The sequence below is a fragment of the Nelumbo lutea genome, chromosome 5 (assembly GCF_056320005.1).
Source record: "Nelumbo lutea isolate HS-2025 chromosome 5, American lotus-T2T, whole genome shotgun sequence".
Classification (NCBI taxonomy): Eukaryota; Viridiplantae; Streptophyta; class Magnoliopsida; order Proteales; family Nelumbonaceae; genus Nelumbo; species Nelumbo lutea.
Window position 1 is genome coordinate 42,073,736 of NC_142688.1, and position 9,483 is coordinate 42,083,218.

The following is a 9,483-nucleotide window of genomic DNA, read 5'->3' on the forward strand; positions in this document are numbered from 1 at the left end:
TCTTGTATTCTGTATATATTTACACTACATAATTGTATTTGTACTCTTTCCAAACTGAGTCCAAGTAGTTAGTAGTACTAGTAAGTGATTTCTTTTTTTGGTGTTTCTGATCTTTGATTTGTTGTTTTGTTGCTTGTGGAGTGAAAAGTGAAATTCTGTTAACCAAAGAAAAAAAATAAAAACAAAAGTCTAAGTAGAAGCCTACCTAATGGCTGGTAGTGGTTGCCATCAAACTACAAATCACATCACGCATTAAAATCACATGTCATTAGCATCACGGACGAGCCTCTATATATTTCATAAACAGTGAGATTGTGAGCCGTGAGAGAGGGATTATCTTTATTCTAACTGTGTAGCTTTCTTTCTAGTTCTGCGCTACAGTGAGTATGGCTTTAATCCTCAGTAATCACTTTGAAACCCCAAATGTAGAGAAAGAAGAAAAAAACTGTATATTGGCGGCCATGCAATTGGCAAGTGCTTCAGTGCTTCCTATGGCCTTGAATGTCACTACAGAACTAGATGTGTTCGATATCATATCTAGAGCTGGCCCTGATGCGTACCTCTCGGCTTCAGAGAGTGCCTTGCACCTTCACACTGAAAACCCAGATGCAGCAACCATGCTCGACCGTCTCTTGTCTCTACTGACGAGCTACTCTGTTCTTAAATGCTCCCTCGTCAAACGGGACAATGACCAAGTTGAAAGGCGTTATGGCTTGGCTCCTGTCTGCAAATTTTTCACCAACAGCCAGGACGGAGTGTCTCTTCGACCCCTGCTTCTACTGCATCAGGACAAGTCGCTCATTGATAGCTGGTATGATCTTACTTGCCGAGCTATGATCTCTGATTTGGGCAAAATATTCCACCACCAACATCACTCCTTATGTGACATGCATTCTGTATTTCCAGGAGAAAAAAAAAAAAAACACTACATTCTATCAGAACTTTATCGCTGCTTGCAGGTACCAGCTGAGAGATGCTATGTTGGAGGTGGAATTCCTTTCCATAAGGAACACGGAATGACCTTATTTCAGTACTGTGAGAAAGATTCAAGGTATAACGAATTCTTTAATAAGGGAATGTCAGGTCACACCACAATATTCTTGAAGAAGATTCTTGACACATACAAGGGATTTGAAGGTCTTAAAGAGGTGGTTGACGTGGAAGGTGGGAATGGAAACACACTAAAAATGATTACATCTAGGTATCCTCAAATCAAAGGTATCAATTTTGATTTGCTTCATGTGATAGAAGCAGCACCATCCTACCCTGGTAAGAATTTTATTTGGCTTGGCTTAATAATTATTAGTAGAAAAAACCCAGCTTTTCTACTTCCTTTAATTTCTAAGAGCTAACAGAAACTCAGAAAGTATTTGTAACCATGGGACAGGTGTGAAACATGTTGGAGGAGATATGTTTGAATATGTCCCCAAAGGAGAAGCCATTTTTATGAAGGTTAGTTCTACTTTTAGGTCTTGAGAGGGGTAGACTGGATATGTCCCACGATATCTAGAAGAGAATTACATTCACCATGAATCTCTTTGTAGTATCAAGTCATTTAAAGCAAATAAAGCTTACAAATCAAGAAAGTCATAATGTCTATTAGTCCTTAAACGAAGGAAGTGATAAAACATAGACAGAGAGTATTTAGGAATTTAAAATCTACAGTATTATAGGGTACATTTTCGATATGTTCTTTTGTGATTTCATGTCTCCAAATATATATATATATATTTTTTAATTTCGTGATTTTTGTAGTGGATACTTCATGACTGGAATGATGAAGATTGCTTAAAGATTTTGAGAAACTGTTGGAAAGCCCTACCAAAGTCAGGAAAAGTGATCGTTGTTGAATCAATTCTTCCAATGGCTCCAGAAGCTAGTTACCGCTCTAATATTGCCTTCACACATGATTAAGTCATGCTAAATGGATTAGGGGTGTCAATGATCACAAAGTTCATATTTCCTGCTATCTCCTGAGTCCTTATGATTAGGGGTGTCAATGGACCAGTTTTGGATTGGACCCATCCAAACCAAAATCAATTTGGATGGATTGGACAGACCAATAACATATGAATTAGATCAGTCCAGACTTAATGGTCCAAAGTATTTATTGGATTGGGTTGGACATGGTCCATCAATACTGAATTTATATTAGATTGGGTTGGATTGAGCCAATATCTGATCCATTGATAAAAGGTAAGAATATAAGTGTAAATGGACCAAATTTGGATAATTTAAACAAATTTGAACAGGTTATTAAATGGCCCAGACATTAATTGGACCTGTCCAAAATGATCCAAAATATTCATTAGATTGGATGGACCTGATTTATTTATAATGGACTCACATTGGACCAAATCCAGTGCAATTGACACTCTTACCCACGACGAAACACCAACACGCCAGTGACGGAAATCAATTGAAAGCATCACCTGAAAATGTGCTTCTCTCATGATGACCACGTGGATAAGCTTATCTTCCTATCCTTGTTCTTTTCGTTGAAAATAGACCAAACAAACAATATTTGAGAGAAATGCACAAATTAATTATCATTAAGCTTGTGAAAGTGGACCATTTGGAGTCACTAGCATCACAATGGGTTTTTTTTTTTTTTTCCGGAAAAGTCTGGACAGGCCTAATGTAGATTTCTGATTTTCACTGCAGAGCTATGAATATTCAAAATGGAAACAACCCACACTCTATGCACCAATGCCCTCCCGTGAATAGGCATCAATTCCAAGTTGGCACCTACCCCAACAGTACTTTGGGCATACAAATTATGACCCTGTATTGAACCGTCATTCTTCCTTTTTTTACCTTGTTTGAATACAGAGTTGAATTGACAGTCTGATAGGTTTGGTGTTTTCTTTTGAAGTTTCCAATATTATTTTACCTAAAAATAATAATAAATTAAACCAATAAAATTAATAATTTTTTCAAAAAAATAATAATAAATTAGCGTTAAGACAAAAAAGAAAATAAACATATCTAGAGAATAGGAAATGGACCATTCTCACAATAGCGTAATTTATATTGTGATTGGATAAACTAGACATAACCCAATAAATAATACTTGAATTGAACATAGATGGGTACCACTTAATTTGAAATGTCATAGAATTCCATCCTCAAATTTTCTTATAAATAAAACCCATGTAGTGCACAGGTCCCGACTAGTTAATACCTAAGGTTAAGAGAAACAAAAGCACTACCCCATTCAAAGAATGAGAAGTTGTTGGTAGTCTTCTCTAAGAAGCTTTGCATTGTCATTTGGAATTGGATGCATCGAGGTATAGGTAAAAAAGTTCCATTGATCAATACCTTTATTAGTGGAGCAGTTTGCAACACGGTTTCCTTCTTAGGCCCCGTTCACTTTTTACAGAATATCTATAATTTCAAGGCAAGATGGAATAGTACTTTTTGCAAAAATTAAGTAATCATTTGCAAACTGCAAGATGGTGATGAAGGGCATCTGTAGAATCTTTACAACCAAAATGGATTTGCAGGAGAGAAACTTCAAGAACAAACTTCTTAGAAAGATTCAACACAAAGAACAATCATATATGTTCCATAACTTTTACTCAGAAAGGAAGTTGTTTTATGAAGATTTATTTCCAAATTCTCACCTATTCTTTAGCATTCTTGTGAAGATTTTACACTTGGCCATGTAAATGTCAAAATAGCTTTCTCTTTTTCCTAATTGAGTTATAATTGTCATGTTGTCGAAGCCCTCAGGACTATTATGAATTAGCGGTTGACCACATATATACCCATTTGCTGTTGATGCTGCTCTAGGAACTTTGGGAGCTTCTAGCAGGGTTTTAGAATTTGAATACTGTGGAAAAGGACAACTATCCATTGTCATTCAATGGTTAGGTTTCTACTCTTCAAAAGAAAATAGGCTTAAATCCCTTATTTCTTTTTCAATTATTAGTTTGGTTTGATGGCATTCGTGTCAAAAATGTCATTTTACACTTTCATCTAAAAGAATCATTAATAACTAATATAATTACAAACTAAAACTATAATGGATATCTTAGTAATCGAGGCAAACTAAAGGGCAGGTCTCAGTAAACCCATCAGTTAAAATATAAGGGGTGTCTTACTAAATGACCCTAAAATGGGTTGACAATAGTATTATTTGTTGAGTTTTCCCTCATAAGGAGGTTGAGTTTGTCATTTTCAACCCTATAAGATCCACGACTTCATAGCCTTGTAGGATGAATGCCATGCAGCCTTGTGAGATTTATGACCTTGTAGCCCTATGGGATTTGCAACCTCACTATCTCATTAATCTTTTTGAATAGGTACCTCTATGGCTCCTCATATGATGGTTCTAACATCTCTGCCTTGTAGCTCCTCAAACCTCGGAACAAAGTTCTCTCTAACCTTGCAAACCAGCCTCACCCTCCTGACCATGTGTTCTTTGGGCCTTGATGATGGTGTCCCCATGACCTCGCATCTTTTAGTATTCCACAATGACCAAAACAGAACAAGTAAAAGAGATGGTCATCTTTTTAAAATACCTATTTTACCACATCTTCTCGGTGCACTCCCACCTCAGACACCACATCTTCTAATACTTGGACCTTCAAATTCACTCGGAGATCCGGTACACCATCTTGCTCTGCAGCCAGAGCCATGAGCAGTACTATCATTTGACACGATCGCAGAGAGATGCAGAGAGATGAGTCGTCACCTCTGCGTCGAATTCCAATGGATTTCCTGATCTCTTCTTCATCATTCTCGTGCTACTACTCTGGCTTTTCCGGCCCTTGGATTTTGAATTCCATGTGTTTTATCGCCAGCTCCTTCCGTTCCCCAGAATCACCTTATAAACATTCCCCAGACCCTTCCTTCCCAATCAATTTCTTCTCTTTTATCGAATTCAATATATCTTCTTTGTTGAAACTCAACACACAAAATGATTTTGCATTCTAAGAGTCTATTGACAATGCATGCTCTTGTGCGACACATTGAAAAATCTAAGCCTAAGAGAAGATAGACTCACTGGAGTTGATCCCGTTAGCTGGTTATTCAATAGGTTTAACGATTTCAGGGAGCGTAATGCCCTAGTGTCGATGGAATTTGACCGATGAGTGAGTTGTCGGTGAAATTTATGATGTTCAGAGAAACGCTTGAACCTAACAAATCGGTATGCTGCTAGAAAACATCTTATCCTGCAACTGAATAATGTTGAGCTTCTTTAATTTTCCGATACTAAGCGGAATGTCACCTAAGAACTTGTTAGAGGTCAAGTCAACAGAAATCAAAGTCATCACTTTTGAGATTTCTGATGGCAATTCACCTGAAAGTCTAGTATTTGCAATGTATATAACAGCCACAGAGCTCTGGCATTTGCGATGTCGAACATAACGGCTCCTTCCAGGTGATTCATAGTGAAATCGATGATGTTGAGGTTGGGCAAACCCTAGATTCCAATAGGGACACTGCTAGAAAGGAAATCATTGCTTACGTAGAAAAGAGTTAGAGTCGAACTCATAAGGAGGTTGAGTTTGTCATTTTCAACCCTATAGGATGAATGCCATGCAGCCTTGTGAGATTTATGACCTTGTTGCCCTCTGAGGGAGCGTACCACTTAGGTTGTTTCCTGTAAAGCATCAAATTCATGAGATACTTAAAATCCCCAAATTCTTAGGGCATTTCTCCCGACAGATTATTCTCGAAGAGTTGTAGAGAGATGAATTGTGTCAGGGACCTGAGTTCTGAGAGATCTCCTTCGAGATTGTTAGTTGAAGTGTCAAAGTTACGAAGACTTGTGAGCTTTCTGAACCCGACTGGGGCTTACTGTCGATATGGAGAGGCTTGGAAGCTAGACCGACAACAACAAAAGTGTTGAGGCCACCTGTGTAAGTACCCATCTGGATGAAGACATAAGTAGCAATACCATATGGGATGAAAGCTCGCTTGACGATGCCACCATCTGGATGAAGACATAAGCAGCAATACCATTCGGTCAACCCTTTCACAATGATCACGGGTAGTGTCTCTTTTTCGCCCAAGTACGCATACTTAAGGTGATCAGGTAAGGTCTTTAGTTCCAACTCCGGAGCCTACAAAACAGAAGGTAACAATTTCTTGTGAGAACATGACGATGGAAAATCAGAATTGATTACCTTTTGTTCCGGCATCGGTTCCGGAGTGTCATAGGGTGTATCAAACTCCTCATCCCTGTCCAATTGTGCATAGAATTCAAGTTCCTCATCCATGTCCTCCTCTCCAAAAACTTCTTGCACAATTGAATCAATGGTATCGATAGAGCAGATCGAATGGCATTCACTTGGATATTTCATAGCTTCAAATATATTAAATTTAACAATCTCTCCATCGAACTCGATGGAGAGGGTACCCTTATCCACATCTATTTTGGTCTTGGAAATTTTCATGAATGGCCTACCTAATAGAAGTGGGGCTGAACTTGTGACTCTGTCCTCCTCCATCTTCAAGATGTAAAAATCGCCTAGAAAAATTAAATCATTAACCTGCACCAACACATCTTCAACAATCCCATCCGAGTTGGCATTAGAACGATCAACTAGCTGAATAACAACTTTAATTTCCTTTAAGGGACCTAATTTCAAAGCATAGTAAATCGAGTATGGCATGACGTTGATGGATGCACCTAAGTCTAGCATGGCATGCTCGATTCATTTATTTCCATTCACACAAGGAAAGGTGAACATACCTTGATCAACACATTTTTCTGGCAAGGTCTTCTTGATAACAGCTGAAATCTTTTCTCCAACCCTTACCTTCTCATTGATTCGCAACCTCCTCTTGTTAGTGCATAATTCCTTTAGAAACTTTGCATATCTTGGGATCTGTTTTATAGCATCTAACAATGGTATTTTGATTTCCACCTTCCTGAAGGTTTCTAAGACTTCCTGCTCATATTCCTCCTTCTTGAGCTTTTCCAACCTATTAGGAAAAGGTGGTATAATGGCATTAGTAATTTTAGGGGGAGGGGGATCGGATATACCTCAATGGGATCCTTGGTTGAACCTTGTCTCTCCACTTCCTTGTCTCCTTTACCTGCCCTCGTTGGTGAGGTAGGTTGGGGCTGCAACTCCTTCCCGCTTCTTTGCACCACTGCATTCGCATTTTCCTTGGGGTTGACTACCGTCTGTGATGGTAGTTTCCCAGAGTTCTGCGCCTCCAACTTGCTAATGGATGTAGCAAGTTGGCTGATTTGGTTCCCCAAATTTTGGATGCTAGCTCTTGTTTCTTACTGAAATGGCTGAGTGTTAGTAGCTAAAGCCTTAACTATTTCATCTAATGACATACCTGAACATGAGGGTTGGCCTTGCGCTATGATAGGTGCTGAAAATTGGGGCTATCTATTGAAAACTTGGGGCTGGTATCTCTGTGGTCCTCCTTGGTTTCCGCAACTCAGATTTGGATGACCCTCCACCCCAGATTGTAGTAATTAGAGTAAGGGTCATACTTGCATTGAGGCTGTCCCGGAAATCCTCCTACGATATTAACTTGCTGCATCAATCCATCTTGTAGCGATGGACACATATCCATAGGATGCCCAGGGATTGAACAGACACCACATACAATAGCTGTTTGCAATTGCCCTACAACCAATTGTCTTACCAAAGTAGTTAAATCTGAAATTTGATTTTCCAAATTAACATGACTTACCACATTAACACGCCTAGTGGGGCCATCTGTTCTTGCTCCGAACTGTTTAGAATTTTTGGCTAAATTGGAAATTAATTCCCTAGCCGCTTTGGGTGTTTTATTTACCAAGGCTCCTCCACTAGCTGCATCTACCATACTTATCACTAATCGACTGGGTACGATATCATTCCATATCAATTAGTGATAGCACTAAGCTTTGTGAAAATAGTTAAACCAAAATAACAATAATTGAAATAGCTGCAATTATCGAATTTTGTTCCATCGTTTCCCTTTAAGTTAAAACATGTCACTACATTGGTCAAAGGCTGTCACGAACAATGGACCCAAAAAGATGTTAACCTAATTGCTACTTGTATCATTATTCATGACAATTATGGATCCCCAAAGTATGGATAGCAGTAGGAAAATCAATATTAATTAATTTGTCAGACTAATTAACATTAACATCCAATGAGAATATACACAAGAACCAATGAATACTTGAATTAAAAAGCAAGACTTGAATTAAATACAGAACCTCACAATGACACAATCGAACCTCCCCCCTTGAGCCAAAAAGGAAAAGCTTAGCTGCTCATGAATTTCGATCCCTCCATGCTCTGCTTCTCAGTAGGCCGAACTGCTCTTCTTGATAGCTTGAGTTGCTTGATGATTTCTTGGATGCTTGAGTGAATCCTAAGGCTAGTCCACCCCCTCTTTATATAGCAGAGGAAAATGGATGTTTTCCAACTCCTTCTAGGAGATTAACCTTAACTAGAAAGTATTGATCTATTTTGAACTAATCCTATCCTATCTCTTATCTAATGATCTGATCTCAATCTTCTTATCTCTCTAGGATTACATTCAAAACTTTAGACCAGATAAGACTTTCTCTCTCTCTGTGGAGATTACATTAGAAATTGGGACTCTTGGCTCTTGAATTCGAGTTGGGCTGCTTGATAACTTGGGCTGCTTCAAGGTTCTTTTGCGAGTTGGGCTTCAGCTGTGAAATGGGCCCGACTATGAACTTGCTCCAAATTTGGGCCCGGTTTCGTACTCGATGCGGACCGGATCTGTCATAGCCAAAAACATAAAAGTTGGGGGCCTTTCTTTCATCGTTCTAATACCTCTAGAATTTTCCAATTCGGAGTCCAGAAATGAGAGTTATGCTCAGATTACTGATTGTTGCAAAAACTATGCAAAATCATCTGAATTGCCCTATTTTCTCCCAATTGCCTTTTTTTGCCCTGAATCAAAATAAAAGAGTATTGAGTCCATTTAAGTGCTAAATAAGTATAAAAGAGTGAATATTAGGGGATAAAAATAGGCTACTTTTAGTCTCATCAAATCCCCCCACACTTAAACTTTGCCCGTCCTCAAGCAGGGCAAAACTCAAGCAAAACAAAAGAAACTTCCTACTAATTTTTAATCTATCTTGCTCTCAACATAAAGCCATATCCATTGCATGCTTCAGTCCAGACTTGGTAACCTTCCCCTTCTATCTCTTTCTCCCCCTTTTTCTTGTCCAAGAGTGATCGCAAATCACCATTCCTCATGGTCCCAAGTTAAAGCGACAGTTAAAGAAACAAGCCTTCCACCGACTGAACCTTCTTGGACTGAACAAGTACCCATTGCTTTAACAAACCAATTCTGCCGGATCCAATTATCTTTCTTTGTTTCTTAGGTCAAAACAAGTTGTGTTATTGCCATAAGCTTGCTATGTATCATATCTTCACCACTTAGTACGAATTCCAAGGGTCTGAAGGTGAGAATGGGGTTGGGGTTCTAGGATGAGTAAATTTTATGCTCCATCTCACCCTTGCTTTCCTTTCTAGA

General features: G+C 38.7%; 1 pseudogene across 1 annotated transcript; it reads left to right on the forward strand.

Annotated features, from left to right (window-relative positions):
- Window positions 1-327: 327 nt before the first annotated feature.
- Window positions 328-1,744, forward strand: LOC148851976 (caffeic acid 3-O-methyltransferase-like; annotated as a pseudogene). The gene is made up of 3 exons (XR_016098733.1): window positions 328-811; window positions 960-1,269; window positions 1,388-1,744. The product of XR_016098733.1 is annotated as a caffeic acid 3-O-methyltransferase-like (transcript).
- Window positions 1,745-9,483: the final 7,739 nt, after the last annotated feature.